Source organism: Rhodnius prolixus, unplaced genomic scaffold, assembly GCF_049639745.1.
Source record: "Rhodnius prolixus isolate KJV_2025 unplaced genomic scaffold, Rpr scaffold_1, whole genome shotgun sequence".
NCBI classification, from domain to species: Eukaryota; Metazoa; Arthropoda; class Insecta; order Hemiptera; family Reduviidae; genus Rhodnius; species Rhodnius prolixus.
This window is the reverse complement of record NW_027411581.1, coordinates 23,906,428-23,931,454: the sequence shown is the minus strand read 5'-3', so window position 1 is coordinate 23,931,454 and position 25,027 is coordinate 23,906,428. Positions and strand designations below refer to the sequence as shown.

Sequence of the window (25,027 nt, the reverse complement as noted above, 5' to 3'; positions counted from 1 at the left end):
TAAAAATCGATCGCAAAATCTACCCAAAACCTTGGAAAGTGGAGCAGAAAAGATTTTTCTGATACTACTGAATTCATGAACTCATTTGCTGATCAATTTCAATGATTAGAACGGGATAAGTTGCTCGTTGCAGCGATTATTTACCATAGTTCTGTTTTTCCTTTACAAGTTGCAATAATCGTGGTTTTAATAATACTGCAACTGAACATTTAATTGTGAATTATTAATTACTTAACAAATTTAATTGAAATGCATAAAATAAATATTACCTTTTTTAAAAAAATTATATATTTGTTAAACATTGCCAGTTTATAAAGCAATTTCCTTACTCCAATCATTTGAGTGTTCGTGATATTATCCAATTAAATTCCATTCGTGTAGAAATTTGTCTTCAGTAATTTTGAGTAGATTCCAGCTGGTCGTGCCTTTGTTTCCATTTAGACTGTCGTACTCTGCACATACGATCAATTATTGTAGATAATAATTTTGTGAATCACTCTGTTCATTAAAAATAATATTAAAGTAACCGCGATTACTTTCATTGATTTCTGACTAGATTGAGCGGAAGTGGAAATGGTTGGAAAATGATACTAATAATGAAATCAATTTAATAAGTTGAAACTATAAGACCGCAGAACTAAGATGTATAGCGGGGTTTCGATCCCCGTTCTTGGCGTTAGATTTTACATCTACAGTTTTGAAAAGAAGTTATAACTAAACAAGTTTACTAATCTCAAGCCATGACACTTAATGAGCATTAAGACGGGACACGAAGCCCGTCACAAAAATTAGACATTACTTAGTTCTTTAGCTACAGCGAAGCGAGCTTGGTAGCCAAATGATGGAGTCCTAATTACAGAAATAATCGATAATAAAGGAAATGCAGATATATTTTTCGAATTTCATTTGCCTAATGGATTATCAGGCTGAAAAATACTTATAATCAGTATTTATACATTTCAGGTATCTTTTAAGCAGAATTTGTGAGACGTTACAGCTAATTAGGATTAGGTCTTGATCATTTTAGATTTATAAACAATGCTGAGAATTGAATTAAACTTATCACTTGAAGCTGAAAAAATAGAGGAGCTACCAATTAAAATTAAATAATAATTTATGATTAAACATATTTTAAATTAGCTCGTTTACTTTTTAATTATTTATTTTTTTATATATTAATATTTATACTAAAAAGTAAATAATTAATTTGATTTTTTAAAGACCTTATATCTTAATTTTAGGATTTAAAAATAATTATTTTTTAATAATAGTTTTGAAATTTATTGTTATTTTTTAATGTATTATATTTCATTAGTATGGCTATTAAATATAAAATGTAGTTTTATAGCAGTAATAAAAGTTAAGTGTTTTTGCTGTTAGTGAGCGTTAAAAATAATTTATAATGGATGTTATTAGATGTAAAGTTTTATATTGGAATCTCTGTCTATATGGAGAGTGCTTGTAATTGAAAACGATCCGATCGTAATCACTACTAAAACTAATTAATTCTGAATAAATGTAAAGTTATTACATTTAAATTCTCTTAACTTTTATAGTCTTTTGCAAATTTTCCTGATTATATTTGATTAAATTGTGACAGCATTCGTTTCTCTTGTCATAGAGCTGGGGCGATAAATTTGGCCTTTTCCTATCATTGCTGGCTGATAGTAAATGCCATATAAATAGTTATTTCTTTTTAATTTGTTTTCCGTTTTGTAAAAAAAGCAACTTATTGTTTTTATTGGCCATTAATCTGTATCGATCGTATCGATTGAGAAGTGTCTTCTCCTCCGTCTTGCAATCTTACATTTCAAACATCCAAAGCAATTCAGTGCCCTTCATATGAATCAGCACAACAAAACCGTTAGCATTTTGGAAAATTTTATATTTAAGAACCCATTCCCTCTCAAATTCGCTGACTGCTCGGTCTTCACTAATTTTCCCCAGTCTTGATTGTCAGCGACTGATTAACTCTGGGACTGAAAAATAAACTAAATCAACTGATAAAATTGCTCTCCTTCAGAATCCTCAGAGATGCTTACTACATCCTTTTTTCATAATAAGAAAGTGCTTGAAGGAGTGGATCCTCGATAACGTGTTTCTCTAAATAAAGAGGCTATCGTAAATCAGAAGTTATATTCATCGATGAAACTCGAGGTCATTTCAAACGTGTATTTATAGAAACCATTTACTGATGTAAACACTTTTTACAACTCAGGTAACCTATCTCCCAGTTTATTTACACTATCCTTCTCTCTGTTAGTCTATCTTTAACTCCAATCTTTGTTTATATATTTTTAATGAATGGAAGCTACTTAAAAGTATTTGTAGTGAAATATTTAAAATGTTTATTGTAGCAAAACAACTTAAAGTAAACAGGTAACGTTACCAACCTTATCTAATACGAAAGGAATTATTTATTTATTTTTGGTGCGGTTTGATTAATAATTACTGGCATTCTCTTAATTGCGTAACATGACTTCAACTTAATTGCCAACATTTATTGCTGAAAATGTGGTTAGGTTGGCAGAGCTGGATAATACTTTTGATTTCCTCTTAATTTTAATTTCTCATTGTTTTCGTACTCTCACCCACCATTAGAAGTAGATTAATCAGTTTAGTTAGAGATTATGTAGTCACTTACCTTTCCATCTTGTACAACACATGCTGATTCGACTCTAAGTGAAGATTCGAAATTAAGGAAGCTATTTGTATATATATATACGAGGGTCGTTTGAAAAGTCCGTGCAAAAATATAAACTACTTAATTTTTTAGGGTAAACCTTTTTTATTTTTCAACATAGTCTCCTTTTAGGCTTATACACTTTGTCCAACACTGCTCTAGTTTGTTGATCCCTTCCGAATAATAGGATTTGTCCAAGTCTGAAAAATAGCCATTCGTTTCTGCAATCACCTCCTCGTTTGAATAAAATCTTTTTCCCGCCAGCCATTTCTTCATATTGGGGAACAAATAGTAGTCCGAGGGAGCCAAGTCTGGAGAATAGGGGGGATGTGAAACGAGTTGGAACCCTATTTCCATTAATTTTGCGACCACAACTACTGAGGTGTGAGCTGGTGCGTTGTCGTGATGGAAAAGGACTTTTTTGTGGGCCAATCGTGGGCGTTTTTCTTGCAGCTCGGTTTTCAAACGGTCCAATAACGATGAATAATATGCACCTGTAATAGTTTTACCCTTTTCCAGATAGTCGATGAGGATTATTCTTTGCGAATCCCAAAAGACAGTCGCCATAATCTTTCCGGCCGAAGGAACGGTCTTCGCCTTTTTTGGCGCAGATTACCCCCTTGGTAACCCATTGTTTAGATTGTTCTTTGGTCTCAGGAGTGTAGTGATGTATCCATGTTTCATCCACAGTGACTAAACGACGCTTAAAGTCCTGCGGATTCTTCTGGAACAGCTGCAAACCGTCCTTGCAACACTTCACACGATTTCGTTTTTGGTCAAACGTGAGCAATCGCGGCACCCAACTTGCGGATAGCTTTGTCATGTCCAAATGTTGATGCAAAATATTATGTACCCGTTCATTCGAGATGCCCACAGCACTAGCAATCTCACGCACCTTCACTCTACTGTCATCCATCACCATATCATGGATTTTATCAATGTTTTGTGGAGTAGTAACCTCAACAGGGCGTCCAGAACGTTCAGCGTCACTTGTGCCCATATGGCCACTCCGAAAATTTTGAAACCACTTATAAACTGTTCTAATCGAAGGTGCAGAGTCACCATAATGTTTATCAAGCTTCTCTTTAGTCTCCTGAGGCGTTTTGCCTTTCATAAAGTAGTGTTTAATCAACACACGAAATTCTTTTTCGTCCATTTTTTGAAAATCACTCGACTTCCTCGATTCAAACGAATGCCAAACACAAAGAAATAGACCGATCTGGCTGAAACTTGGTGTGTGTTCTTCCAAGAGATGCTACTAACTAAACATAACCTCGATACGCGCCAGTAGTGCTATCTCTCTGACTTTGCACGGACTTTTCAAACGACCCTCGTATATATATATATATTTTTAATTTTTATTGCGTTCATTGTTTATTTTGCACGAGCAACATATGAAGTACACGGATGACAAAACAATCAGCACAAGCGCCGGACAGATGGGGACATGGTTTATATTGACGTCATTTCCGTTAAATAATATCTCCCATTTTTAAATATATATATATATATATATCAGTACCTCGGTGGTATACAACACTATGTCACACTTTAAATTTTTTACAGGAGAGCAAATGTAAGAGTTTTCCGCGGTTTTTTCTTACTTATAAGCCCACGGGAGTTATTTTGCTTAAATCTTCGGTGGATAATAAGTAACATGGATGCACCATAATGGTGATGGTTGGGTAATCAAAATTTTGAATTAGAAACATTAAAAAAAATGTTTTTGAAAAAACTGACTTCGTGTTGCCTCCGACGTATTGATTTCTATGAATAGAATATTTCTTCACATGACTCAGTGATTGAAATTATAAAGATACGATGAACTGATTTATAAGATGTTCAGATCTTTTAGTGTCGTTAAGGCATTTTAGTGCAGTTGGATTATTTGACATTCTATAACGGATTCACACGGCTTCATCTAGCAGAAATCTTTTTCTAAATAAGTCAAAATTTATTGATCATCTGTGATCCGGAAGTTAAAAATTTTAAAAAATTATGTCTTAAGTTTAGTGAGTGGAGTATTGGATTAGCATTCGTGTAGGATAAAGATAATTAAAATGTCTGGAATGGGTTACAAAAAACGGAAATACAATACTCTGCAAATAACCGCCTGACAAATTTTACCAACATAGTAACCATCATTGCAGATAAGTGTGAATGTTGTGGCAGATCGCTAACTGAAATTCTCAAGGTAGCATGGTAAGGACTTGACTGAAACAGAACAGAAAAGAACAAGGTATTCGCAGTTGTCTCGAAAATGGAATGGCCTACGTGTGAACGTTGCAAAGAATAACATTCTCTTACCGATCATGTCTGTATCTTGAATTGTGCGCGCAAAGTAAGTGCAGGACAACAGCGCCCAAGACGGAATGAACTCTAGCGAACAATTCTTTTATTGATGTACCTCAATAAGTCGAAATGTTGATCGGAGTTCCGCAGTTGAGGAAGATGCTCATAACAATTTTTATCGTTCTACTCCCAACTTCGTTTGTTTCGTTTCGAGTCTTTTTACGTATAACTGCTAACGTTAAACATCAGAAATGCATAAAATAACAATTACATATTTCTCCCTTATTAAAAAAAATAAGCTGGATCCCGGGCACCTACGAAATATAAACAAAATTTTTTTTTTACGTTCTACACTTTTTGTTATTGTATTTTACGTTCGCACAAACGCTCATCGTTGAGCTGTATTGTTAGTAGTATGACATCATCACCCGACGCCATGACTAGTCCTAACTGATGTTTGCCATCATTGGCCGCAGTAACCGTGAGCTACCATCGAGAAGCTTCTACCACCATCTCATTAATTTTATTTACACAGTTATGTAAATTCTAGGTTTTTTATTTCTTAAGAAAAACAAAAAAAAATTGTCCATGAAATGTAGCCTGATTTTCATAAAAATTAAAATGAGAAAAGTTAGCCACCATTAAAATCATTAATAGCCTCAGCCGATAAATGTTATTTGTTTATTAAAATGTTTTCTGTTAATGCCTTTTGAATTGTATGTGCATGCAATTATTTAATCAACGAATTAATAATTAAAGGAAAATACAATAAGCTGTATACTAAATTACAAAGGACCACTCTTTATTTAGTAAATTGAATTATCTTTTTGATGTGGATTGTTGGCAATTTGCATTTAACCAAAAAATAATAATTACTCGAATGTTACTTGAATTTTAATTGTTTTTACTGTAATGAAGGTTTAATTTTTACGTCACTTAATTGAGGAAATCTTTGGTAAATGTGCCTAAGTTTTATGAATATTTTTATATTTAAGCAAAATTATTTCATTGAGAGTCTGGATTCTATTTAATGATGAATAGGCCTTACTGAAAAATAGGCATAACTTTACTTCACTTTTAGAGTTTTCAAGAATTACATTCCGAAATAACTATAGGCGTCACTATGTCTGAGCGGGTTAAGAGGCGAGGCTTGCAAAGCTAATGTGCATTGCGGTACTGGGTTCGATTCCCGGTCCCGGTCTTAGGCCTTGGATTTTATTTAATGGTTAGTAAAAGAAATTTACAGTCAAGTATGTTTGCTAGTCGCCTCCGTTCACGACACCTACTTGGTAGTTGGACGTTAAGCCCCGCCTGAAAAAATAGGCGATTTCCTTTACTTTTACATTCCGAAATAAAGTTTCTCGTTTATAAAAATTCTGTATGAAGCTTAGAATTTGTTTTAAAAAGTAATTGACTTCAGTGTAATAAATAATATGTACATGATGTATTTAACGTGATGGGGAACAGATTAGCTAATCGGTTAGCGTTATTGGATTTCCACATGGAGATCCCTGGTTCGAATCCAGCTGCTGGCCCTTAGATTTTCTCTTTGTATGGCCTTCTTTTAGATCACTGTTCAGTGATGGACTATGTTGTCTGTAACGGACAAACATTGTACGGAGGCCGGCATAGATCTGAAAAAAAGCTCGCCACTGACCTCAGTAGTTGAAGAGTACGCCGTAAAAGGAGACTTGAAGTGATAGCTCCTCCCAGATCCCATTGTCCTTACTATTCTAGAGAAAAAGGTTCTTTTTTTTCTTCAAAAGTACACTTTTTCTTGAGTAAAACGTTTTGTCGACCGCGCAGAACATACGACAAAGCCGTTCTCAGCAGACTGATATTGTACCAATTCGGAATTTTGGTGGGCCATTTCATACAATTATTATAAAGGTATTAAAGCCGTACAATATACTGAAACGTCACTAAAGGAGAGCTTAACTTCATCCCCTCCCTAAGAACAGCTTAAATAAGGTTTCCTGGAAAAATGTTACCAGTAATAAAACAAATAAATAAATAATACGAGGGGGCGGGTGTTGGTCTAGTGGCTATGAACGTGGCTTTGCAAGTGGAAGATCACCAGTTCGAATCTCGAGTATAGCTGTTTTTTATTTGTTAGAAACAACGGTAAAATAAAAGAATGTCCTTCCGTCCCGTCCAATACACCTAATTGGTAGTTAGACCTAAAGTCCTGCCTGAAAAAATGCGATTACTTCATCTATAATAAATTAAAGAGTAAATCCCTTATAATAATAATAATAATAATGCTCTAGGAATACAAATGATTCTCCTAGCAAGGATTTGACACATATAATATACAATATAAAGGATAATGATGGATTATTGCAATATTGAGAAATATTACTAAATAATGTACTGAATTATCGTCCGCTAATATTAAAGTATCTATTGAGTAAAGTAAATCAAAGTATTTCCGCTAATTCTGACATAATTTGTAAATGGTTTAATATAAATTCATTATCCACCTTACTTGCTCTAAGGATAAACTACAATTAAATAATGTTTGCTACCTAAAACTGTTAATATTTCAGCACAAGGATATTAACGGAGATTAGTTCTTTTCTAACACCATTAACTATTGGGCGTTACACTAATGGGTCAGGTAGTCAGCCGCCACAAAGTTTGCATCTCTAACAGCTGTCGGAAATTAATTTTTCATTATAAAACAGTATTCTGGCTTCCTTGAGATTGTCTACGTGAATTTGGCTCATGAACCTTATCTTATTTATATTTGTTGTAAGAGATAAATAATTCTCTTGCATATCCAAAGCAATCATAAACCTGTAGAGATTGTATTTGGAGTTAAAAATATACAAAAAATCTTATACTGAAATGGGACTTCAGAGGAAACCAAACCAACTACCGCTCGTTCAAAAAGTGCCCTTAATCGTATTTCGTTGATGCATCACATCATCTTATTCCTGTCATCTTCACACTCTAGGGGAGAGTGAGGAGTTGAAATCGGCAGAAAACTGAAAATATTTAAAACTTAAACATCTCATTCCTGAAATATGTTTTACTTCTGCGATATGTATGTTCCGGTAATGAGTTAAAGGTAGCGAAAAAGAAAAAGTAATTTTATGTTTTCTAATGAATTTTTTACATGAATACAAAACCGACTGCGGATTGGGACGTTCATAATTGAAAAGAAACTAGAAGCAGCAAGTCCACCTTTCTGCCCCAACTTTATCGCAGGCCACCAGCTCCGCAGGATACAAAGCTGTGTATATTTCCTTAACTTGTATTTCTCCACAGTTCTATAAGAGTATTGTATTTCCTCTTTTATATGTTTAAAGTAGGTTGTTGCCTTTTGATCCTCATTTTTCTCACCTCCTCTTAAGAAGTGTGATCGTGTCAAATCCTTGATTTCACCGCACTTTGGTTCCCCCTATTTCATGTAAGCGTTATCCTACAAAAAATAGTTTTTTATTAGCTATATTATTCATATACGATAATGATCAATATTTTTATGCGACCAAAATTCTCGATAGTCTGCGTGTCGATAGTGTTCACTCTGCTCTGTAAGGTTCATTAGTTTCGATTCTTTTCCATAATTCATGCAGTTTATTGTTTTTAATTTGGTTCCCCCTATTTCATGTGTAAGCGTTATCCTACAAAAAATTAAACCTTATCAGAGATTTCTTTTGCGGTAACAACTCTACAATTCTATGATTACTCATACCTACTTTGTGTAGGGATTTGTGCAGACTATGGTGTCACAATATTTAATTATACTTGGTAGAGAGAAGACACGGCGAGAACAAAAAATATTGTAATTCAGTCACCATTAAATGCCCAAAAAGAAAGTTTATCACGGGAGAAAACGTGGAGGAGAATTAATTTTTGCAATTTCCGTTTTCAAAATTAGGGCTCTTCAAAGTTAATATCCTCAAATGGGATTCATTTGATTATTATTATTTTTTTTTTTTTTATGATTTAAGGCGCGTCAACATCTAAGGTTATTAGCGCCCGGAGCTTTTTCCAGTGCACTGCCGGCCTCCGGAAAGTGTTCTCTCGTTACAGACAACACTGTCCATCACCGGACAGTGAGCTGTAAGATGCTCCTAGGAAGAAAAAATCTAAGGGTCAGCAGCTGGATTCGAACCCGGGACCTCCGCGTGGGAGTCCAGTATGCTAACCTCATAGCTAATCCCTTCCCTATTATTATTATTGTTATTATTATTATTATTATTATTATTATTATTATTTAAGAAGAGCGAAAGAGAGACAAGAAGCAATAAACGCTGTGAGGAAGTTTATTGCTTTAATGGAAAGGAAATCAGACGGTAAAGAACTTTGTCAGCGTGATTATCGTTTATGGCCTGTCTCATGGTTCATATTGTGCTGAGCCGGCGAAATGATCGATTCGTTCTTTTATTAAAGTTTACTTGTTGACACAGACTGAGTGACTATTCCCTGGTTATGGAATATTATGGGAATGGTAACCTTAACTTGGCAATTTGTGATGACTCGAATAATTCATTTGATTAATAATTAAATTCCCACAGTTTCCTTTTGCATCTTTCCTTTCTCTTAGCTGAGTTTTTCATTTGAAAGGAACCATTTAAAAATAATGCATCTATGGCTCATTATGTTGTCGATCTTCTCGGCAATTTATAAATTAAATAATTCCAATTTTTTGTTTTTGTATTTTATTTTCTATTCTATAATTTGGAAACGGTGATGTAATTGTGCAGATATTCAATTTTGAGATTTCATCGGTAAAATCCATTTCGAGGTCCACTGAGTTCGAACAAGTTTTATTTTTAAATCAAATTTCTTTGTCTGTGTGTCTGTAAGCGTGTAGTTATTTACCCACCGTAACTCACAAATGAAACATCTCAAAAAGTTGGTATTTCGCTTAGATGAAATCAAAAATAGGACAAACGTTTGACATGGATCCCTCATACTAGACTCAAACGAACTGAACTGAATCACAGGTGCAGGATGCTAAAGAATCTACTAGGCAAACGCTCCAAACTCACTGTACAACCCTCTGATAGCTACAATTTGGACTTGAAAGATACGGGACTGCCAAACGCACAAACGCATTCAATTGCATTCAATCCTTACCTATGCTACATCCTATATCAATGCTTTTAAATCTTAAATCTCACCATCTGTGTTGGATTCCTGACCGGTTTCGTACTCTTATCCTTCGTCAGAGGTAGGTAGATAGGAGTTTGGCTTCACTTACCGTCTCGCACTGAACTCTCTGACTTAGTGAGGGAAGTTTCATGGTGCATGTACTGAATGTTCCAGATATAGCTATATATTGCCGAAGTTATGAGAAGAAGGGGGAATTAAGTACAGTGGTTGCTAAGTGACACATCTCATTATTACGTACGGTGAAAGGGTACGTGGGTGTAGAAGCTGCAGAGATGGTAGATCGGGGTAGCCACTGTTTTGTTGTATATTGTACTAGATAGAGAAAGTGGTCCTGTAGTGCCTCTACGTTGGAGGTAGACGATGGACGGTAGAGACAAGTGTGTTCATAGGGATAGTGGATGGTGCCGCCTACCGGTGTGTTAGTGTATGGTCGAAAAGGCAATATCTGATGACCCATATATGGAAATGATGATCCATATATCATATAACCCCGTGGTAATAGACGAGGCTGGCGTTCAGTGTGGCTCACTAAATCATGCCAGCACAATCGACGAGATGGACACCCTCCTTGTTTTTGCCGGGTGTGAGAGGATTGCTGTTGTGGATGAGGCCGAGTGTGATGGCTTGGGAGGGACAGAGAGAGACCTCACCCCACATATCTTGCTGGATGACTATATTCCCCAGCACTGTGTTCCAAGCTGTTCTGACAAAAGATATTAACAATCTATGGGATATCAATGCTTTCAGAACTCATAATTCTTTTCGCATATAACATATTCTACTGATAGTTGCTCTATAAGCTGTATCGCCCAATTGAATTTATGAACAAGAATTGTCTCCGCCCAATCTGCACTTATTTAGTATTCACGCTTCGAATTTCGTGAATCAAATTAGTAAATTTTGATTGCAGAAACTATAATCGTGACTGCCTCGGTGTGTAAGCTCTTCTTTTTTCTATCTGGTCGGCTATTTCAATCTTTTATGAGACATTCTCGTTTTGAAACAGTAATTTTCAAGAGATAGGTGGTTTAAAACCACCACATTTTGGGACTATAAAGTTAGCTGTTTTTGCAATACAAGCAGTAGCCCAACTCCTCAACTTCCACGCTAAAAATTTACTATCAAACATTAAATTATTTTTCTTTTACTACATTATTTTTTAAAAGAATTGAAAGTAAATATATTTCTGGTGCAATTTACATAATAAAATTTTAATGCAGTTCCACGATCGATTCTCTGCTGTACAGCTCAAGTTTAAGGTCAGAGGAATTTGTGATGATTGCGGAAGGAGTGGTAGGTATTTAATTAGGAAGGTTTCTTTTGCTCCTTCTGTACGGATCCTGGGCATCAGCCTATATTTTTCTACTCTTAGGATTTACACAGCCGGTATTTACTGAAAGTGTTGAAATTGGACTTGGTCCAGATACTCTGATGGTGGTATGAACTGATGTATCGTGAACCAATAGTTGGAAAGTGATGGCTGATAAATCTTGTATTTTAGGGGTTACATAGACGATTTCTTGATCAAAACTTTAGAATGTTATTACCCAGAAGGGTTTTGACTTTACGAGCATTCCCATTGAGCGCGCAGAGGACGTTTTGCCATTACAATAAAAATTATATTAGCAGCTGCAATGATTAGAGCTGGGAATGTGCCCAAGATAGGTTCAGCTCCTGAAGATTTGAGGACTGTTTCTGAATCTTAATTACAAACCGTATAATCCAGTACATCCTGAGGATCGCTCGTTGTATTTGTTGAGCGAATACGACGTAAACGAAGACATTTTTCATTTTGTTATCCCATGTCCCATCATTTCGCCGCACCGCTTGTCTATGTTCGGGGATAGAATTCACTCTAACAATTCCCTCTTCGGTTCTAACTGGCCTCCTATTATTTAAATACGCGATTGATGCGTAATAAAATATATGTAATAATGTGGCCATACATTGTACCTAAATGATTCTTCAAATTAGACACAAAAATATTATAATTCCCTGTTTTAACCTCGTCAAGTATCTTGGTTTAACTTTTCACACGTTCATGACAAAAAGAATTCCGGTAAACTAACAAACTAACTACAAGAATACTGTCTTCTTTATTCTTACGAGTCTCGAAGATGACTGCCTGTAGTAAAAAACATCAAGATACTCCAGACAACACAGAACAAATTCCTCAGATTTGCGACAGACTCTCCTTGATGCACTAAAATCGGCTCATTCCGTGAGACTGCATCCATTATCCCCGTACCACAATCCCCAAAACCGTCTGTTGAAACTCCTGAAACACTGTAGATTGCCTTTCTAACTCTCTCTTCCGCGACATAGCCTCCTACGATCCTTTTATACCGTACAGACAGAAAAGAATTAAACGTATCCTTCTCTAATTTTCTTCTCTAGCTGAAGGTTTTGCTATCCTTAATCGCTGCACATATATTGCCTGCATTTCATCTTTCGTCATTCTAAGCGTCCCCTAAACCGTAACAGTAACAATGGTACTTCATCTTTGTAAATATTTAATAATAAAGTATATGTATCTAATGACAATGAATCTTCAGAAGAAACCTTTCCTTGCGGAAATGTCACACAGAAAGTTATAGCTGACAATGTGTCGAGATTTAAAGGAAATCCTTGTAGCTTTTCAAGACAATTCCAATGAACGGAAAAATGGAACTTTGGTAGTATTCTGCTCTACATTCCACTTTTACACAAAATTATTCAATTCTGTAAAGCATTTTCCAGTTAAAAGATGCAAAAAAAAAAAAAAAAAAGGATTTATTTTATGTTACCATTGGTAATGATGATAAACGTTTAGATTCCAGTGGTTACCAGATTGTTTGGTCGATGAATATAGGAAAAGATGGCTTACATGTTTCGAGTGATAGGAATGATATTAATGAGGCAGAGTCATTACTTTGCCTAGTCTGTGATTACTAAATTGTAAATTTTATTGTAACTTTAGATTTTAGCTTAATTAATTAGTTGGCAATGCAGTTTACCCCCTATTCGACCTATTTGACGGTAATGAAATTTAGATAATAAATTGATGTAACTAGATATTCTGTCCTTCAAGTGACGTAACCATTCAAATCCGGGTTATTATTTCAATTTGCCAGTAACAATTTCCTTTAGAATATATTTAGAATATTAGACAAACAAATCGAAGTTTATAATATGGTTGAACCATCTTCCAGAACTAATAATGATCATTAAAAGACTAAAAAATTAGTGCCAATTGCTTTTATGATTTCCTGTCACTGCAATTCTCGCTGTTCCATCATATACATTTTTTTTTTTCTAATACCCAATGGGAATACAGAGTTAATTTTCTCCTCATCAGAATGGCCTAAAACGACGAATTTTTCTATAAAAAAAAAAAAAAAAAAAAAATAGACAAAAGTTATTGACCAACGTGTTTGGTGTACAAACGAAGTCTAGAGAAAACCGTTTACCGAAGAAGATCCGTAAAAGTGAAAAATTTATACAATAAACAGGCACTTTCTGTTTTGGACTTTTCCTCAAATTCGCTATTTTGGCGACAAATTTATACCTCTTTAATATTATATAAGACATAAGATAGTACGTTACATTGAAATGGTACCTTAGGAGAAAAGTTGCCACTTCCCCTCTCCCTGAAGTAAGTAAGCAATGCCTATTTTTTAGGCGGGCCAAACTACCAAATTAGGTGTCGTGGACGGAGGCGACTAACAGACATACTTACTATAAATTTCTCATAATAAGCATTAAATAAAATCCAAGGTCTAGACCGGGAATCGAACCCAGTACCACAATAGATATTAGCTTTGCAGGCCTCGTCTCTAACCGCTCGGCTACCATGGCGGCGTCTCTGAGGTATCTTTTATCGAATTTTCTTGATCAAGGGGAAGCACTAAATCGAAAATGTAAAAAAAAATAAAAAAATTTTGCTATGTAGCATTTCTGGTTAAATGTATTTCTTTGAATTTAAAATGCTAGCGTGACCGCGGTTTCATTTCACCTAATGAACTCACAATTTTTTTTGGGGGGGGCAGGAGGAAGTCTTAAAAAGAAGTACTTGTTTTTAATTTGGAGCTGCAATGCACGAAATTCGTTAAGCCATTTTTTGGAAAATTCGCGAAATATTGGTAAGTTTCGTGAGTGACTGCACACATCCGGTGGACACTTTACGAACCAATCCTTAGTACAGGAAGTGCTTACTTATTAAAAGTAAACCAAGTTCGAATTACGTTCAAGGTCACGTTTAAGATATTCTGCTGTAATGTGTAAACTTTTTTTCGCTTATAATCAGCGAAACCTTAGTACTAGTATTTCCGTTAAATACTAATTTATACAAAATTGACAACACAAATGCTTTCGCTTCACTTAGTGTTAAGAGAAGGTTAAACATTAAAAGTGATGACAGCAAGTGTAGCAGCGCTGTTTTTGGAGTGAATGTACATCTATGATGTAGCAGAAATACCAGTGCGGAGCAATGGTTTGGGTAGTTCCAGGATGGAAGAGAGAAAAGAGAGTATTATGCAGATGAGAGGTCGCCACTCGGAGGCAATTATTCAAATATTGTCATTAATATGCCCGGGCTAGCCGAGGGTCCACTTTACCATGCTAATATGGCCAGCGGACAGCGCACCTACTTGTCATTAGTGTCCTCCAAAAACAACAATCTCACAAAGCCTCCTCCTGCCTTCTGCACCTCCCACGTCGCCAGTGTACTTCCCGCCACATTCAAATTGATCTGCTTTTATGTATATTTCTTCTTCTATTATTATTATTTTACTTAAGATTGTAAATAAAGAATACTTTTCTCAGCTGACTAACAATACGAGTTGCTCAGTTACAGCTTGAGTTGGAAAGAGTCCCGTTGTGTGTTGTGTTAAGTCAGATTTTATTCCGTTAATTTAAACAATTTTATGCTAAAACAGAAATAATTTTCAGATTTACAACTTTTAGGTCACCTAAGGCTGTTGTCAATAACTTTTGCGGGGTAAATCACCCAGCAGATTCTACTCTCGCAGTTAAAGAAGTTCCATTGCCATCTTTGTTGATTCACAGGCTGTCGCCTTTATAATAATGGCCAACCTCTGACCAACATACAGTAGGACTAAGCACTACCATTTTGAAGTATTCTCAGGTTTAGAATGATCGAATTCAGTGGATCAATAAGGAGAGTCTTTGTGGGATGAAAGGACGTGATGTAGCTGACCTTCTGATTTAAGAAAGCACCCCCTTGAATGCGGTAATTTAAAAAGAGTCATTCCTGGCAAAACTAGGGGATCCGGCCAGCTTGCCACTTTTGTAGGCTATGTAGGCAGTGGCTACGAAGCCAATAATGATGGTATATTTAGTCCCCTTTCGATGAAGAGGCGTTTCTTCATGGAATGTAATTTGCTGTAAAACCAAAAACCTCCAAGTGAGATGAGGCTGTGGGTACGCTCTACCCAAAAATGGTTATGAGATACCCATGCAGACCCTACGTGTGAGTTCTGGAGACACCAGAGTGAGTTATTGCGATTTGTTTGGAATACACGCAGGGACGTCTATGGATATGTCCCAGAAGTAGTGTCAATATTCCACTTTTTCATGCAGCTTCACCTTGACATTAATTCATTCAGAGGAAAAGCAAGCGAATATCACTTAAAATAAGTTGTGAGAATTCGCGGCTTGTTTTCAGCCTTTGATAGTCACTTTCAGCCCTGTATTCATTAGTTGTAGTCTTCTAAACGTGTTAACGATTTGATTTTTTGAACTATTGTTCCGAACAAAATTAAACTTACAGTTCATTTCCAACTTTTCCTTTTTTTGTCGTTTTTTTGTTTACTGCTCATCCAATAACTTTTGGCGATCTTATTCTTAATATCAAAAAAAATAATAACTTTAAAGAGTGTTTTTTCAATAATTGGAAAATTTAATTACGCAATAAATCGTGTCATTTTAAATTAGCGCGATTGAAATAGATTTATAAGGTTTTTTTTTTTAAAGCAATTACAGTCTAATCATGTCCTGTGCATTTAATTTTCATAAAAGGAAGTTATTATTAATTCACGGTCTTTAAACTGGAAAATCTCGCTGCTCCACTGGCGTTTACACATTGCGTGATTGGCTGCCATAACTTAACACCTCTACTGATTTTGTTCAATATTTTAAATCTAATGCTTAAAGAATTAAAATTTCGTGATTATTGTTATCAAGTAATTGCTAGCCCTAAATTTTTACCATTTTCAAGTTGTAGAATTTATTTGTAATAGACTCAAAATTCCGAAAAGAATTTCCCTCAAAAGAAAACTTTTATTTAAGGATTCCCCCATATTGGATGGTTTCGAGCCGGCCTTAATAATCCTTTTCTTCAAGCTGTACGATCTTTTGCCTGCCTCTTTCTTTAATCCGAATCCTTTCATTTCCTTAACCTGATCCTTCCATGCCCGCCCCTTAGATCTCCCTAGGATTGGATCCTTTTCTAACTCATTCACTTTTGTCACTCCCAATTGCTGCACCTTGTAGTACGATACTCTAGAAAACTAATCTTAGGGTTGTGTATATCATACCTTCCTGAAGGCCTTCAACATTTGATAAAAATCATTCTCACAATTTTCAATAAGAGTAAATAAATTTCTGATGGTATTCAGTTCATTCCCTATATTTTTATCATTTTTCTGGATCAGACTTCTGGATTAACACAAATAATGATCTTTGAAGAATCGAACAAATATTTATTACAAATTACAATAAATATATACATAAAATAAATACAGAAGTACAAATGTATTATACATTTTAACCTTCTTGTCAACTGTTAGGTTTTACCTTCTTGTGAAAGAGAAAAGTTAGGTGAGGAGGATTGGAATGCAGGGAAAAAAGGAGAGGAAAAACCTACAGCTAGTGTAGAGAGTTAGAGTAGGATATGTTTTAGTCTTCTGTGTGTGTTTGTTATAGGAGTCTCTGTAGGAGGCTATGTCGCGGCATAGTAGATTAGGATGGCAGTCTAGGATGGAAAGAAGTTTGAGCAGACAATTTTGGATAAAGGAGTGTACGGGAATAATGGACGCAATCTCGTGGAGTGAGTCAATTCTAGTGCGTCGTGGAGAGTCTGTTGCGAGTCTCAGAAATTTGTTTTGCGTTATCTGAAGTTTCTTGACGTTGCTACTACAAGTCAGGCTCCAGGCGGAGCAGGCGTAGAACAACATCGGTCTAATGACTAGATCTTTAAAGAAAGATCTTATCAAACAGCAGGCCTTAAGAAAAGGGAAATAACGCTTTGTGAACAGGGAAACAACTTAATTAGTTACCTGTTTTAACTATACGAGGTGTGTTCAAAAAGTAACGGGAATTTTCGTTTTTTGAAAAAAATATTTATTTATTCATCTACATTAATATTGTCGCCTTCAAAGTAGTCCCCTTCGCATACAATACACTTGTGCCAGCGCTTTTTCCAATCCTCGAAACACTTCTGAAACTCGATCTTTGTGATAGCTTTCAGCTCTTTCAGCGATTCGCTTTTAATGTCATCTATGCTTGTAAAACGACGGCCTTTTAATGTTCTCTTTATGTTTGGAAATAGAAAAAAGTCACATGGAGCCATGTCTGGCGAATATGGAGGCTGGGGCATCGTTAAAGTTTTGTTTTTGGCCAAAAATTCACGAACAAGCAATGAAGTGTGAGCAGGTGCATTATCGTGGTGCAAAATCCATGAATTGTTTTGCCACAAATCCGGGCGTTTTTTTCGGATTGCTTCACGCAAACGGCGTTGAACTTGTAGGTAGTACTCCTTATTGATTGTTTGACCTTGTGGCAAGAATTCATGATGCACTATGCCATTAAAATCGAAGAACACAGTGAGCATAACCTTCACATTCGACCGCACTTGTCGAGCCTTTTTCGGTCTTGGCGATCCAGAATGCCTCCACTGGGACGATTGAGCCTTAGTTTCGACATCATATCCGTAAACCCATGTTTCGTCACCTGTTATAACACGTTTCAGTAGATCCGCATCGTTGTCGACTTCATTGAGTGACTCTTGAGCAACTTCCATTCTCCGCTGTTTTTGTTCGAAATTCAACAATTTTGGAACAAATTTTGCTGCCACACGTTTCATACCCAAAACATCCGAAAAAATTTCATGGCATGAGCCAATTGATATGGCAACATCATCAGCGACTTCTCTGATTGTGATTCGGCGATCGTTCATAACCATTTCTTTCACTTTTTTCACGTTTTCATCGGTTGTTGATGTGCTTGGACGTCCAGGTCGTTCGTCATCTTCAACGTTTTCGCGGCCATCTTGGAAACGCTTATACCACTCGTAAATCCTTGTTTTACTCATAGCAGACTCACCATATGCCTTTATTAACATTTCACACACTTTATTTCATTTTTTACGCAAAATTTAATACAAATTCTTTGATCCATTTTTTTTAACAAACAAAAATCGCCAAGCTCGAAAAACACGTTTAACCTTAACGGCTGCCACTTAAGAAGTAAACAATGAATATTACTGAAAATTTTATCGTACTTCAGGGACATGTGTACCAACATAATAAAAAAAAAAATTTTACAATCAGACTCTCCAAACCCGCGAAATTTAAAAATTCCCGTTACTTTTTGAACACACCTCGTATATCCCTAAGTGATGGAGAGTGGTCGTGCAATCTCTAGGAGTGGAACCAGAACTTTAAAGAAACAAACAGAATATGGAGACAAAGAAATGGAACGATTGCGGTGGAAATAGCCTAGAGGCATTTAGATTTAAAAGAGTGCTTTGGTTCTAGCTGTTTGGAGGCTATTTCTAGGAATGAAGTCGAAACGTTGAAAACAACTCTCAGATAAAGCCAAAAATGCTAAATGGGATGTAATTTACAAACTAGTTCTTTCCACGAACGAAATTATTTCTATTGATTTTACAAATTTAGTCAAGTAACTTTTTTTGTTAAAAAATAGAAAAGTATACGCCAGTTTAATTATTGTATAAGAATTAAGTCTTGTTCAGGATTAAATATATTTTGAATTAAAAAATGTATATTAGGTATAATTAATTATTTAAAAGTGAATAAGTAGAGATGGTAGTTGATTAAACTTAGAAGGTAAAACAAGGGAGCTGAAGTTGGTCAAGTTGGTATACAGCAGGAGTGTTGGTGAAGAGGATAAAGGGAGCAACGAGTGGCGAGATTGTAATATCGTCTGCTTAGCGGCAAGCAGCCGTCAGCTTCTACGCAAGAGAGTAGTTATAATGAGATTTCTTCTAGCGGTTAAGAGTTAGCATTAAGAAGAGTAATGCTTTATATGGAGGGTAATTACTTAATTAGTTACCTGTTTAATTAGACATCCCCATGTGAGCGAGAGTGATCGCAGGCGTGTCAAGGAGAGGAGGAAGAATTCAAAGGAACTAGTAGTAGAAGGAAGACAAAGAAAGGATGATTGGAGGGACGGTCCAAAGAGCCATTAGGAATCGGACAAATGCAAAGAATGTTACAGAGTACTCCTTCTTAGAATTAAATGTTTTATATTATCTGCTACTCTTTTATTCCTAACAACTAATTAAGATAAAGGTCGTTTAAGAAAAAACGCAAAAATTTTCGGACATATAAATGATACATTTCGTTATCTCTCTTCTACTTCTTTCAAATATATATAATTCCTTTACTTCTTCATTTACAACTTTATTAATGATTCAGATTTACAAAACTTTTTTTTTCTTTTTAAGTTCTGCTCTCTATTTAGCTGCATCAATTATTTTTTTTGAAGAATTTCAATGTCTGTTGTATACATCAAACGCTTCAATATTTTTTATAGTAGAATTTGTATATTTTAGTTTATTCCAAGTTCTTTGTGTATGTGTGTGTGTTTGTTTGTTTACGGTTCGTTATTTGTTTTTTTGGTCTTCTTGGGCCGACAAATTACTATGGAATTCCCAAGGACAATTCGAGGGAAGAAGTTGGCAATTCTTGCCATTTCTATTGTTTGGAGACAGTATTTATACGTATATTTCCGATTTATTTCTCTAAAATTTAAATTCAGATTACCATAGATCATTAACATTGATAGCAAGAATGCTAGTTTTATTTTTTGTTTTTGTTCTTACAATTTTGCTAGTTCAAATAAATGTGTATTACATTCTTTTATTTGTAGAGCTGAATTATTGGAATCGTTCTGATTTTCAATTTTGAAATTTTCTTACAAAATCGTGAAAAAATGGTAAAAAAAAAGAGAAAAAGTTAAGTAAAGTAATCGCCTATTTTTTCAGGTGGGGCTTAACGACCAACTACCAATTAGGTGTCGTGGACGGAGGCGACTAGCAAACATACTTTACTGTAAATTTCTTTTATTAACCATTAAATAAAATCCAAGGCCTAAGACTGGGAATCGAACCCAGTACCACAATGCATATTAGCTTAGCAGGTCTCGCCTCTAACCGCTCGGCTACCGTGGCTCCTACTAAAAAATGGTGTACTATCTCTTTAAGGATGCTGGGAGGGAAATTTACATATTTCCAAAAAAAAAGTAGTTTAATTTGAACAAACAATGTCTTGTTTTTAGAGGAAAGGAGTCAGTGAGCACTTTGATTAAATAACCAGGCTACACTGCTGCCTTTCAGTTCTAATAATAGTCAGCGTTGTTTATAAATTATAAGTTTTTAAGGTTTATCAAACTATAGCGGGCTCTCTAAGTGGACGCGCTGTACCCCAAGTTCAGTTTGATAATTTTTATGAACCTGAGCGCTTCGTACGTACGAGTTGAGGTGGAAGCCATTCGCAGGAAGTGGCCTCCTCGGTGATGTCACAACGCCACTGGTATGGGTAGATAAGATAGCGAGACCTACCACATCTACCTCTAACTACGCACACGGTGGCAGTGTTCTGTGCTAGCTTCAGTTACACTCCTGCATCAGTTCTGAATGCTATCAATTTAACATTTAAATAATTATTTAAAACAAAACAAAAAAATTATTTTTAACCTTCACAAAACATAAAATTGGCAAATTCAACATCAGAAGAAGTTCGCATAAAAATGTATAAATGTTTGACAGTTTTATCTATTTGTTAGATTATTGACATCCATTTTGATCATTCCAGCCATCAGATCACTGATCACTGATACGTATGAAGCAAGCTTTTTTCCCCTCTCTACAATGTTTTCCAATAACATGTCGTTGTCGTTGTGTCAGAAATAACAAGGATTGATTACAAAACGCTATATTTTTAATTGTAAATTGACGCAGTCGTTTAATATTAAAAAAAAAAAACTACTTTGTACCTTTTCAAAGAATTTTTCATTTTCTCTTTTAGACTTTATCTGACAGCAAAACCTTTCTGTCATTCAAAGTAAAAATATAAAACCTGCTAACTGGGTCCGCCTCTATTGCATGTAACTGACATCTTTAAAAGAAATAAACGAATTCTATCTAAATGTTGGACGGTCGTTGCGTGAATCTTCCGTTTAACTTAATGTTAATAATTAAAGAATTCTTTTTATGTTTTTCTTTGTAAAGTAATTTTAAATGATTACTTTATTAATTGCTGTTGATTAAAGATTTCAGTTCAGTTTTCCCATTTTGATCAGTTTGACTATTCCAGCTCTTTTTTTGTTAATAATCATCTCACAAGCCACCAGAACAAAGAACAATAATTTCTCTTCTACGAATGATCTGTAAAGTTAGATTTTTTGATGAGTGAAGATCTTAAACTTTTTAAGCTGTATCCAACTTAAAATGCTGAACTGGGTTTTTTGAGGTTCTATCTCCAGCATAATTCAATACCAACAACCTAAGATGAGGAATAATGAATTGCAGTCTTCTTCTCGAAAAGCCGGGCTGCATTATAAATACCTGTGAAGTCAGCGGAAGGATGATTTGAGGCATGAATTCTAACAAGAATTGGTAGCAAAAATAAAGTATTTTTCACCTAAGTGACTGTTCAGTCAAGTTACTGGAGACAATGAGGCAGCGGACAGCAAAAATGTCTTGAAAACAGAAAGCTATTCGGCCATATGTACTGTAGCGTTATTCCAGCAAGGCTGGACGGCCATTGACAGCCTATGTAGGTTCTGTCAGGAAGAAGATGAAAGAGTATTGCACGTATTGTGCTTATGTGTAAAAATAGGCTCAGGAATTGGTTTTTGGGGCTCCCTGCGGCAGAACTTTATTCTCTAAACCTAATTACCTAATTTATACCTAATTAACCTATTTTGGGATTTAGTTTTTCTTTTGGTTGCTCTGTTTTATCTATTTCGTGGATTCACTGGAGAAATAGTTATTTAAAGTCTGAACTTTTGCTTAAAGAGAGCTTCGAAGTAGCTTAATTAAAACTGTCCTGTAGGACAGTTGTATAAGAGTCGATCGTCAAAAAGTGTAGAAAAACACCTAACTTTGACAATTTTTTTCTCTTCTAATATAAAAGATAAAATTCCCAAATTTTCTTTACAGCTACACATTAAATCGTATAAAGTAAGTAAAGTAATGCCTATTTTTATTCAGGCAATCTTTACTTCCATCTTACAAATTAGATTCGTGGAGGAGGCGACTAGAAAACATACTTTACTAGAAATTTCTCACATAAACCATGAAATAAAATCCAAGACTTAGACCAAGAATCGAACCCAGTACCACCATTATACTTCTTACCCTTGCGGGCCTAAACGCTCGGCTATTGTGACACCTCACAGCTACGCATTAGTTTGCATCCTATGAGTTGAAAGTTATTAAAAATCTCAGAAGTTGATTTGCCCATTTCGTGCTGATAAAGCAAGTCCGGTCTTCTTTGTCACCCTGCCTCTTAAGTTAACGGAATGGACATAAAATTCTCACTGACCTTGGTTTACATCTTTTAGTAATGTAGGAAACACAGCTTTAAATAACGATGAGTGCTGTATAAGTTTAAAATTCTTGATTAAATCTTACCATTATCGCAATTTGTCTTTTATGATGGACAGAAAGTAAAGTTGTCTAAGACCAAGTTCATTCATGCCACGATTTTACTATAGTTTTTAGATCCCGGTTGTATTTTGTTCATTGTGATTCCTCCAGTTGATTCATCCAAAAAACACACTCCATTGATGTACAAAATATTAGGAGGTTAGGCCAAATCTTCAAGGAGATTTTAATATTTATGTGTCTTATTTTATTTTATTGTTTTATTTGGTAACTAATAAATTCTATAAATGCCATTTAAGTTTTTTGCCATTAGAGGAAACTGATAGTCTAATTTAATTTTAGACGTTTCCTGTTCTAAATTCTTGTATCTTCGTTTAGAGCCGGTAGTTTCCCTGTCAGCTCTTTTGGTTGTAGACAAGATGCTGCCAGCAGATGGTAATCTGTATGTGCTGGCCACTAATTCTAGTGATCTCTATTTCTTCTCTCTCTGCAGAATTGCCCAACCCAGGTACGCTGGAGCAGTAGTAGAAGACTATTCTTGGCGATCCTGCTGGTCTGTGTACTAAGAGCTCGACTTCAACTCTCTACACGCTTCGGCCCAGTAATAATACGTATTTGCCCAGAGTATCTACTTGACTGGTCACTGCTCCCAGACTGGTCCCTTTCATTAGGAGCCATCTTTTATAATGGGCCGCTGTAAGGCTTCTTTCTCCCGGCGCACACACACTCACACAGTCATAGCCACTTTACACTAACATTCTCCCATCCTCTTTCATGTTCATTACTCTGCCTTCTCTCTTCATTAGAACTCTCTCTTCTTCTTTCTTAACGACACAATACTAAGAAATTATCATAATTAGTATCTCCATTTATAACCCGTGAAGAGATTTTGACGGTAGCAATTGGTTGGTGTCAAGGCTTGCTTGTCCTCATTACAGTGAGCAGTTGGGGCACCACCCCGATCTTCTTCTTCAATTTTTGGTTTCTTTGTTTTATGTTAAAAAGATTTTTTTTTTTAAATAAATATTTTAAAGTTATATTCGTTAAAAACTTGTTAATCTGAAACGTTTTTAAGTGCGTTGAACTGGACGCCATCAACAATTTCGAAGCACCATTCTTGGAACTTCGGCTTTAGTTAGCTATAATTACCTATAATAGAAATTATGAAATTATTTATTTATAATATCTAGCGTAGTATAATATCTAGCGTAGTATAATATCTAGCGTAGTATAATATCTAGCGTAGTATAATATCTAGCGTAGTATAATATCTAGCGTAGTATAATATCTAGCGTAGTATAATATCTAGCGTAGTATTATTAAATACTCGTGAAGTGTAAAACCTAAATAATTTTTATGATTTAGAAGTATAGAAACATTTTTATATAAATAATATTTTTTAAATCCCAAGGTTGTTATTTGAATGTTTGAGAAGTAAGCAAAAGCCTGATTCCCCCTCGCTGATATTGTCGCAATAAAATGCGAGGTTACTTGAACTATAGTTTTTTGGGTTATCATTAGCGCCAGTTGTGTTCTCAGTGCTCGCCGCTTTTCAGAGTGATTCCTGGACAAAAGATATCTAGCGTCAAGAAATATAGATAATATTCCAGTTGAAAATGTATATTTATCATAGAGTCCAAGATATTTTATGAGAAAAAAATACTTTAAGAAAATCCTAACTCCCATCATCTTGAACCAAACTCCTATACCAACTGTGGACAAAGTACGCTACCTTGGACTGCACCTAGACAAACGGTTGACATGGAATCCCCCAGACTATACTGAAAAGACAAGAAACTAACCAACGCTACAAACTACTCGCCAGACTACTTGACAAACGATCAGAACTCAACCTACAAAACAAAAGACTCATATCTACTGTTACTGCGACCTATTTGGTCATCGAAGCTTCGATGCGGCATCGAAGTATGGGGATCGACTAAGCGTTCCAACTCACTACGCCTCCAGACATTACAGTCAAAAATACTTGGTGACGGCTTATGGTACTTCACAAAAGGTGACGGCTCAAGGGTTAATAATATTAATGTATTATACAAAAACTATATTTCGTG

At 35.4% G+C, this 25,027-nt stretch overlaps 1 protein-coding gene across 2 annotated transcripts in view; it reads left to right on the top strand.

Annotated features, from left to right (window-relative positions):
• The window catches only part of LOC141447503 (uncharacterized), a 385,726-nt gene that overhangs the window by 6,926 nt on the left and 353,773 nt on the right, over nt 1-25,027 (top strand). The window lies entirely within an intron of this gene.